Source organism: Grampus griseus (assembly GCF_964374135.1).
Source record: "Grampus griseus genome assembly, chromosome: 1".
NCBI lineage: Eukaryota > Metazoa > Chordata > Mammalia > Artiodactyla > Delphinidae > Grampus > Grampus griseus.
The window spans coordinates 80,177,183-80,188,326 of record NC_139017.1 but is presented as its reverse complement, the minus strand read 5'-3'; positions in this window follow the sequence as shown (position 1 = coordinate 80,188,326).

The following is an 11,144-nucleotide window of genomic DNA, read 5'->3' as shown; positions in this document are numbered from 1 at the left end:
TTAGGTATACAGCAAAGTGGTTCAGTTATATATATGTATATGTACATATACATGTATATATTCTTTTTCAGATTCTTTTCCATTAAAGGTTATTACAAGATATCGAGTGTAGTTCCCTGTGCTATACTGTAGGTCCTTGTGGGTTATCTATTCTATATATAGTAGTGTGTATATGTTAATCCCAAACTCCCAATTTATCCCTCCCCCTCCTTCCCCTTTGGTAACCGTAAGTTTGTTTTCTGTGTCTGTGAGTCTATTTCTGTTTATAAGTTCATTTGTACCATTTTTTTAGATTCCACATAAGTGATAACATATGATATTTTTAAAAGATATCTTGTTGAAGGGAAGCTGTAACTGAATTTATGACTTTCCTTAGGAAAATTATGGAATTTATTAATTTAGAAAACTTTAGGAACTCAGAGGTTTATAGGGGAGTTTCTGTGTGTTTGTGTCCATTTGTATCGGTAAAATGCATATCCTGTATTAAGCTGTTTCTTCAGCATGACAAACCTGAGCTTACTGGGGATGAGCAGTAGACTTTTTTGGTATAGCTATGCTTTTATTCTTCATCATCATTGAAGTTATTTTCTAATGAGACTTTTAGAATCATGCTGAAGCTTTATGATAGGAAGATAGCTGTTTAGGGAGGCCATTGACCCATCCCAGTCTAGTCACTTTTGCTTTGTGACAGAACCTCAGTGTTTGTGGGGGTGTGTGTGTGTGTGTGTGTGTAAGAGAGTTTGAAGAGCAGCACGATCAAAGAGCACAATAACACTTTGGGGCTCAGGCAGCTTTGTGATGGTATATCCTTCACTGAGTGTTACCCTGGGAAGATGGCTGAGGGAATCTTCTCCTTCCCACTTCAGAAAAGATTACTGAGCTGTCACAGAACCCTGAGAAGGAGACACAAGATGAGGAGGAGACCAGAATAAGGTGGATCATCACACCTGGAACCTTGAATAAGAAGGCAAGGGAGAGAGATTCTCTCTCTCCAAGCACGCATTATCAAGGTGGGCAGAGTCTGAGCACCAGCTTCATTAGTAAGCCAGAGAGGATGTGTACAAACCCTCATAGGGATTAATGGAAACTGCTAAAGAATGAAACCCAGGGAAGACTGGACTTAGGGCAAATCAGCTAGGAGAGGGGCTGAGGGCAGGAAGAGTGTGCTCTGAGTCACTGCAGCTTGGGTATAAATGTCCATGAAGCCTCACAGGTTGACGAAGTCTGAATATTGTTACATGGTAGGGTTCCTTCCAGGGTTTTATGAATCCGAATGCTGTACATGCATATAACAAGGACTAATTGTTCCTTCTAAGCCCTAGAGTGAATTGGGATTTGGAGATGGCAGCGATACTGCAGGAGGCCTAAATAGGTGTGGGTCTCAGTTTGTTTGTGAGTGCCCGTGAGTAGTGAAGAAGTTGAAATTACAAACACCTGACAGTCTTCTTGAAAGACCCTGGAAAGGCATAAAGTGCTTGGCAAGTTTTTCGGAAAGGAAGAGAAAGAAAATGCAGCCTTGCTAGAGCTTAATTATTTTGCATCCCTTGGAGAGATAAGCATTAGAAAGTAGTCTTTTAACCCTGTCCTCTCTACCTTGAAGACTGAGCTTCTGTAGAGACTGAATTTCTTCCTGGATCAAGACAGGCAGTAAATGTCAGATATGACCAGAGTCCTCGGATAAAAGATCACCCAATGGATTTAAAACCTAAGCAGGTTACCTGCTGCCGTACGCACATACAAGCTCATGTTCTGGGACACGCAGGGGTAGAATCCATGGGGGGTGGGGGTGGGTGGAGACAAAATGTGGTGTGTTCCTCAAGAGAATTACCACGGCATTGGGGGAAAAAAACATTACACTGCGGCTAGGGAAAACCACTTGGACACTGCAAAAATGGCAGGTGTCAGAAGTGAAATAGTAACAGCACCAAACACAGCTATGACAATAGCTCACATCTACTGCTTACTTACTAAGTGTCAGGCATTGTGCGAAGCACTTTACAAGCACTACCTCATTTAGGAAATTGAGGAACGTTAACAGAGAGCGTTAGAAGCTTGACATTTGAGGTTATAGATATCCTAAGTCATGTGCTATTTCAGTAAGACTACCTGATGTTTGAGAAGTCTTGAGCAGGTATTTGGAAGTGTTATCAACTGTAGAGTTACACAGGCAAAATTGCTAAATCATCAGTGAGCCAGAAAAGACCAAAAAAGCTTACTTATTAAAATTGGAGACCCTATGATGGTAATGAAGCAGGTATAGATCAAGCTCTGTGTGAACAAGTAATTATTCGGGCTGCCTTGAGCAGAATATGTCAATCAAAACTCTGACTGGCAGTCTAAGAACAGGTCACCCAAACCAACTGGGACAGCCACTGAACTACCAGGAAGGCGAAGTCCTGACTAGATCTAGGGCTTCTGAGAAGACCTATAGGTGACCTCTTGCCAGTCGCAAGGCTCAGTCTTCCAAGAAATAACGTGGGGAGCAGTGCTCAGAAAACCGCAAGACAAAAGTGCCCTTTAGGGCTTCCCTGGTGGCGCAGTGGTTGAGAATCTGCCTGCCAATGCAGGGGACACGGGTTCAAGCCCTGGTCTGGGAAGATCCCACATGCCGCAGAGCAACTAAGCCCGTGCACCACAGCTACTGAGCCTGCGTGCCTGGAGCCTGTGCTCCGCAACAAGAGAAGGCCGCGACAGTGAGAGGCCCGTGCACTACGATGAAGAGTGGCCCCCACTCGCCGCAACTAGATAAAGCCCTCGCACAGAAACAAAGACCCAACACAGCCAAAAATAAATAAATATTTTTAAAAAAGCATTTAAAAAAAAAGTGCCCTTTAATGGGTTATTGGTGTAGGGAACGAGGCTACACGCAAGAACACTGATCAGGTAGAAAACCCATCTTTAGTATTCACAAGCTAAAAGCATCACAGAGAGTCAGACCCAGCAAAGTGGCTAAGATACGAATTGGTCCTACCCCTCACAATAGCAGTCACTAGGCGTGCAGAGATTCACGGGTATCAGAGTGGATGCAAAAGGAACAAGGGGGATTTGATGTCACGTGGTGTGGGACAGCGGATCACAAGCAGTTATGACCTCCCAATCACTCCATGACCTATACCCGACTCGCCTCCTTTTACGAGAATTGGGTGGATTAGGATTATGTGGTTTTAGCATAAAGGTTTGACTTTACCCTCTTTGGAACTGTGAGTGCAAGGCTTGAATTTTTCTGAAGGAAAGGAAGAGGTAGGTGCGGGTGGCAGTGTCTCTGTGCCTAAAAGAAGGTGGGACAAGGAACATCCACATGGACTCAAACCTGCTCCGGTTTGTTCAGAGGGCTTGCTGCACACTGGGCAGCAGGCTGGAACAGAGATCCAGAAGTTTTCCCCAACCCCTGCAGACGGAAGCCTACCGAGACAGACTCAGGAGGAGCGAAAGGCCTCTGCTCTTGAGGATGTTTCAACTGGTTCCCCAAGAATAAATTGAGAAATCTTAGAGAGTTTCGCTGCTGGGTGAAAAGAGAGGTTGAGGAGAATGTTACCCCCTAAGACCAAAATTTTTCTTTCTATAAATGGGACTGAGTGGTCTTCAGGGAAAACAGCATAAAAGAGAGCAGCATGAACCTTTTCCCTTTAGAGAAAAGTTTGCAAAGATTGCATTACTTGGGATTAGTGAGATCATCTTGAAGAATTCTAAAGAAATGTCAAAGTCTTGAAGTCCTATGACCTATATTCTTCCTCATGGCAGAAGAGGGAAGATGGGGTTAAAAAAAAAACAAACTATAGATTGTAGCAGACCACTGTCCAGAATACTTGCCCTAGACTGCCTACTGGAACATCAGTGATTTTCAGTGTCTATTTGAAGAGAAGCTTGTCAAAACCCTATGACTGAAGGGACCTAAAAGAGACCATGACATAATCGGTGTATAATTTCAATTGGAGAAATTCGGAAGTAGAATGACTTGCATCTAGACCTGGATGTTATTAACAAGGATGCTTTGAAAACTAACATATAATACCGTAAAGCAAAAAGAAAATAACAAATGTTTATGGAGTGATTCTAGGCTATTATCTCCCGAACTTTAGCCATTCCCACTCTACCACCCTCAACATTTTTGCCATCTCTTTGTGCTTAACTTCATTTAATGTGTTTCTTTAAACCAATATGCACTTTAAACTTACATATACTCTTTTAAAGAAGAGACTTTATAACATGACTGTAAAAAAAAAAAAAAAGAAAACACTTGCTGTAAATAGGAGGTAACAATAAAAACAAGTACTTATGTAATAGAAACCCAAACAATGCAAATGAAACACCTCCAGCTAGATACTACTGCATGTCAGAGGCTCTCAGCCTGAGGCCTGCTCTCTCTTTCTAAAGGGTAAAAAAATAAATACACAGAAGAAATAAATAAATAAATAAATACATTCTATCTTTAAAAAAAAAAAAGGGAGATTAGGAAGTGATAGCTGTACAAGGACCAAATGGAAACTTTTCCCTTGAAGTAATCAGCAGGACTGAGAGAGCATTGGAAAGGGAATAACTTTCTCACTGTGTGATTCAATGTCATTTAATGTCAGCGTCTGGGTACTACTGATAATCCTCTCCCGTGCCACTTAAGCCCAAATCACAGTTTGTGTGCTGTGTACTTTGGGAAACACAGTTCTTGACCCTCCCAAGATGATGTAAACCTCATCCACCTTGAATGGAGTGGAAATACAGTGGGGAATCAGAGAAAGAAGGTATAAAAAACTCTAGAAAACAGATTAGGAAACTTATGAAGCAGAAACAAAGCAGGAGCAAAAAATGAACAAGCATAAGGCAAAATGTAAAAGAAGTTGAGGGGATAAACTTATTTGAATGTAAACAAAGATGACTAACAAAAGGAAGAAGCAAAGCTCTTTTAAGACTGAAAGTGGCTACCAAGTGACATCACATCCAACCAACATCCAACCAAGATAAGCGTGAGCAGAAATTATCCAAATAAGCATATGGACTAACTCTGTAGGCCATATCAACTGTCATTCATTGCCCTCTTTTCTTGAGGGGGAGTCGAGATGCTGTGGGTGAGATGGGCTACAGACCCCTCTGACTGCCCACTGGTTTGTTTTTTGGCCACGCCGCATGGCTTGTGGGAACTTAGTTCCCCGACCAGGGATTGAACCTGGGTAAAACACCGAGCCCTAGCCCCTGGACCACCAGGGACTTCCCTGCCCACTGTTACATCACCACAGGGGGGAACTAGCTGGCTCAAGTAACAGGATGGACTGGCAAGTCAGGTTATTTCAGCTACTTCAAAACAAACACATTCTTCATCCCTCTTCCTCTCTTTCCCCCTCCCCCTGGGGAAAAACGAGGATTTGCCCAGCCGAATCTTGCTTCTCAGATAGCTGTTTTGCATGTGGAATGTGAGTTGCTCATCACTTAATTTGTTTTTCTAGAAGGTAATAAAATATGATTTATAACTGGTAGGCTCAGTGGCCAGAGAGAGTAATAAAACTCCAAACCCAATGCATTGGTATTCAATACCCTTACCCATTCCAATATATAATCTAGTTTACGGCACAGCAAAGATGGGTCACCTGGGGCTCCTATAGTTGACATTTATGCCTTGGAAAATAATTTCTAATGATTGGCGCAGGGTAAATAAATAGAAGACCAATAAACCTCAAGGTAAAAGATATTTTTGTATCATATCAGAAGCTACATGTATGCTAACTAACATAAAATTGTGTTTTGTTGCTTTAAAAATTCCACCATCTGGGTTATAACAGTGACTCAACATAATAGCCATAAATATGTAATAATATACTTAATATATACATAATATAAGAAGACGTAAATATATATACGTATTTTTTGAAAGCTTCAAAATGGTGTTTCTCAAATACCATTCCAAATGTGATTTTCTGAATTTTCAAAGTTCCTTCCAATTTTGGTTCATCCTCGCATTGACAGAATGAAGCAGAATGATAAGACTTCCTAGATTTTAATGTAAAATTTAAAAAATTATAGTTTACACTTGTGTAGTGCACTGCAGTCTATAGAGTGTTTTCCCTACTGATCTTCACCATGATCCTGTGAGGTAGGTAGACTGTACAAGGGGAGTTGACTGATCCAGCAGGGTTGAGTGACTTAAGCCCACACAGCCAGTAAATGAAGCTGACATTCAAAATGAGCATGGGTTGGGGCAGGTGCATTGCCAGGGGAGGAGAAGCTGTCTGTCTCCTCAGAGACCTCACTGGTGTCCTTACTCCACGGAGTCAGCAAGTTGCAAGATCGGTCCCTAGCTTGTCAATGTCCCAGAATTTTGCTCTCAAAGTCAACTGAAGCACCTGGACCAAACCCAGAAGGGACCAAAGTCTACACCAAAAGGCTGGTCTATTTATTGTGAGAAACCCTACTACCATGTGAACCAAATAGCATGCAGATGCTGGTGCACTGCAGTACCCTCTGCCTGTGGCAAATCATGCGGGATGACAAACTGCAATCGTGGGGTTCAGTGATGGGTGTGAAGGGAGGGGAGGATGTTGAGAAACAGAAAAGGAGAAACATGTACTCACACAAGGTGCCCATCCTGATTTCTAATTCCATTAGTACCAGTATTTATTATCATCAACTGTCCCATTCTAGAAGGGAGGAAATTTAGACATAAAAAGTTTAATTAACTTCCCCAAAGTCACACAACTAGTATGAGAGACAGGATTCAAACCCAGGTCTATCTGCTTTCAAGCCCCTTGAGCCTTCTAGAGGGAATGTGGTAGTGATGATAAGGATGGTGGTGATGGTGGCACAGCAGACGAGAAAGGAGAGGAGGTGAGGGAACAGTGAGAAAGGAGGAGAAGGGGAGGAAAACAGGGAGATGGGGGAGAGGCAGTAGGGAGAGGAGGAAGAGCGAGCGAGTGAGTGAGAGAATCAAGAAAAAAAGGAAGAGGGCTTCCCTGGTGGCGCAGTGGTTGGGAGTCCACCTGCCGATGCAGGGGACGCGGGTTCGTGCTCCGGTCCGGGAAGATACCACATGCCGCGGAGTGGCTAGGCTCGTAAGCCATGGCTGCTGGGCCTGCGCGTCCGGAGCCTGTGCTCCGCAACAGGAGAGGCCACGACAGTGAGAGGCCCGCGTACCGCAAAAAAAAAGAAAAAAAAGAAAAAAGGAAGAGGAAGAAAAAGAGACAGAGGGGAAAGTGAGGGAGGGCCAGGATATAGCCTCTAATTGAAGTAAATCTCAACATTTCCAGGGACACCTTACCGTAACCCAAGTGTGAGCAATCAGCAGGACGGGATCTAGAGAGTACAGCTCTGCTCCATTTGGGGAGTAGGGCTGTTCTTCCGGGGGCAGAGGTAGGTGAGGGAGTCAGGGGGAGAGCCAGGCAAGCATTGCAGCATGCAGTGCCAGGGTGCACTTCCTCCCATTTGGAGAGGAGACTGGACTAATCAGCCATTTGGGGATTTGTAGAACGACCAATTACAAGAAGCAAATTGTAGCCCATATCCCGTAGAAGGAATTTCACTGTATCACTAGACCGCTAATTTGGGATCCTGGCCTCACTGTTTATCTTCTACATTAAATATCTTAACCACTTAAACTCTCTGAGCCTCAGTTTTCCCATCTGTAAAATGGAGCTAAAACTTGCCCGACTTTCCTTATTGTACCTAACATTTCAGAAGCAATTACCAAGTGCGAGCACTATGCTCAGTGCTCTCTCGACAGGCACCACTGTTTTTAGTACTTAGAACAATCTTGTGATTCATAAAATAAATTATGATTTACTTGTTTTATAAATGATAAAGGCTTAGCGAGGCTAAGTATCCTGACTGAGGTAGGATTACTGTAGCTTTGTTATAAAAATCTCAAAGATTTAGCCTAAAAGTTCTTTGATTCAAAGAGTAACTTAAAAAAAAATTCTAGTCCATGAGACCACTGGAACCTCATGAGGAGTAAAGCATTTGTTTGATTTCACTTCTAGGTACTGCCTCTCCAGATGGTGTTCTCACACCGGAGCCGAAGCACCTGCTCTGAATTACGGCAGATAAAAGTGGGAAAAGAACTTCTCCTAGAGCAGGTTGGGGCCTACAAGCTTGCAGGGAGCAGGTCTCTCTATGAGTAAAACCCCCGTGTTAAGGGTCAGGTTGATTTCCTTTAAGTCTAGGCTCCTCGAATGGCAGCATCAGTGAATTTTTTAGTAGGACTCTTCATACAAAGTGGAAGACATTTAAGTGATACCCTCCAAGTTGTAGCCCTCTCTAGAGGTGCCCTTTGATAGTGGAGAATGTCTGCCAGACAAGGAGTGGCTCAGGATTTGGATTGAAAGAGTTCAAAAAAAACTTCTTGAAATTACTTTTTAAAGAATGACATCAATACCCTATTACAACATATAATTTGATGACCAGTAATAGGGAACACATCCCTTCTCCTTTTGTAATTTTATAGGTTCCACATTATTTTTTAGAGGTTTAAATATATCATCTCTTCAGGACCCTGTAGATTTTAATTATCAAAGCAGCTACATCCGTTTTTATACCAAAAGCAGAGTGACCTTATTTTATAATGGAAACAAAGCCCAAAGCTTGGTCCCAGCAGCAGGCAGTTAATAGGTCATTCCATAAAGATTTATATATACTTTGTGGACAGAGAAGAATTTCAAGTAGGGTAAGTCAAACTTAAAGACTCACTTATCTTTAATCACTTTAGGCAAGTTAAGATTTCCTTCAATTAGAGGCTTACAGCCTGGCTACATGAGGTTTGTTTTTATGAAGACGCCCCAAAACACTGCCATTAAACAATTTAGAGAAGAGTAAATTCAGCAACTAATTTTAGTATACCTGCAGGGGAAACAAAAACAACCACCACATTTTCTTTCATTTTAGGATGGAGGTAGCTTCACTGTGGGTTAGAGAAACAGGCAGTATTTCATAATTGCATTTAGATTCCTGCCATAAGAAAATACTCCTCCAAAGTGAAAGCAAAAACTTGGACAGAAATAGTTGGAGGGAGGTATGTGTGTAGGAGAGGATGAGGGCACTCTTTTATTATCTTTTGGATTCAGCAATAGTAATATCATCTATCTTTCTCACTTTAATGCTGTGAAATTCTGGAGAAAAAAAAATCTGCATTTCAAATCCTCAGTCTCTGCATCCCTATTCCCACACCTGCTATCCTCTTCCCTCAACAAAAAAATCTGTCACCAGTGCCTTTGCTATGATCCTTTCTTGTGTGGATTCTCTCTGGAATAACAGCTAAATCAGGAAGGGCCTTGGCCACAGCTCACTGCATCGGTGACCACCTTGAGGCCAGCTAGGGATAGACAGTCTCAGACTCTGGCCAGTTGCCACTGATGCAATTGCTTTGAAAAGCAGGTTCTCGTCACCACTAACCTCATGCAGAAAAATGAAAATGGGAAACGCGGTGATATTCTATTCAGTTTCCTCCTGCTCATTCTAGGAAATAGAACCAAGGCAACGTAGGATTGGACTGAAACGAGGTTTTTCTTAGCAAAGAAACATTCCACATGCAGAATCAGTACAAAATGTGGTTTAGAGAGTATTCTCAAAACTATTAAAGGACCATTCTTCACCTTCCTATCAGTGAGGGTGGGGGTAAGGTGCGGTGGGAGGTGGGGTGGGTCATAAATGGTTGACACAGAGACTAAGCCACATTATTCTTGTTTGTGAAAAGAGCATTCAAATGCATATAAGCTTTACAAATTATAATGTGATCATAACAGATAGAAGTATCCTTTAAACATGTTTTGGATGAGATATGAGGAAACGAGGTTGTTATGATGTTTTGAGATCTCTTAATTAAGACTATTAGAATTTTCTGCAAAATAGGGTATCATTCATCTGCCGTGTGAAGCCCAGAGCACCTATGCTCTGGGGGAGGGAAATCAGGAGTGGCTGGGCCTCAAAGTGAGAAAGACACTCAGTACAAGTGGAATGGGAGTGACAGCTTGCTACCAACTACAGTCCACATCATGTCCCTGACTCAGTGAATACATGTTCCTAATAACCTGCCTTATTCCTGGCTCTCTTTCTCCCTCAAAGCTCATGCTGTTGGTTAATCGTCTGTGTCATCTGCCTGAGCGGCTGTGTCCCCTCGGTGGGGGGAGCCTGCTGGAGACTGCATGCCTAAATAAATAGGCAGAGAGAGGAGTTACACCGGTGGAATCCTGCCATGAAATCACAGCATTCCCTTCACCATGGGAAGGGCAAGGGCCAGCCTCCCTACAGTTCAGATGTTATGCGCACTAGCAGTAAATATCACCCAGATTCGTCAGACTGAGAGAGATGCTGCTAAGCTCAGGGACCGGAAGAGCTCAGCCTCAGGAAACTGGACACGGGAATGAAATGGGAAACCAGGATGGGGACCAGACCTGCCCACCCAGTGGGGGAGAAGGTTAGCATCTGTTTTGTTTTGTTTTTTGACCTTGCTACGTGGCATGCAGGATCTTAGTTCTCTGACCAGGGGTCAAACCCACGCCCCCTGCAGTGGAAGTGTGGAGTCTCAGCTACTGGACCGCCAGGGAAATCCCAAGGCTAGCGTCTGACAAGGCGGTTCAGTGCAGTGGTTATGAGTCCAGCTGTGGGGTTTGATAGTCTGGTTCCTACTAACCAACTGATCTCGGGCACATTTCTAAACCTTTCCAGTTTCAACGGCAACCTTGAGTTCCTTAACTCTAACAAGGAAATAACTACGTTCTGAGAATTACAAGAGATGTACGCATTGTCTGTAGTAAGCACTCATTAAATGCTAGATATCATTATCATCAAAGGCAAAACAGATTTGCAATACGTGTAAGTCAAACCATTATACCATACACCTTAAACTTCTACCGTGTTGCATGTCAATTATATCTCAATAAAAATGGGGAAAAACTGAATAAATAAATAATAATACATTATTAAAAAAAAAAAACAGACACGGATTTTTTCAAATGGCATCTGATGTGTGATTGGTGGTTCTTTTGTCCCTGACCCTGGGTTCTTGAATGGGGAAAAGGGGCACACTTAGCTGGGCTTTAAGTTATGTCTTTTACTTCAGTTCTGAAAATGTTGACTTTGCGTTGGATTAATTTCTCTGCAGAGGAGCTGGTATGAAACCAGGCCAAGCTCTCAGTTGGCCATTTTTCCTGTATGTGCTACCTGGTCTCTAC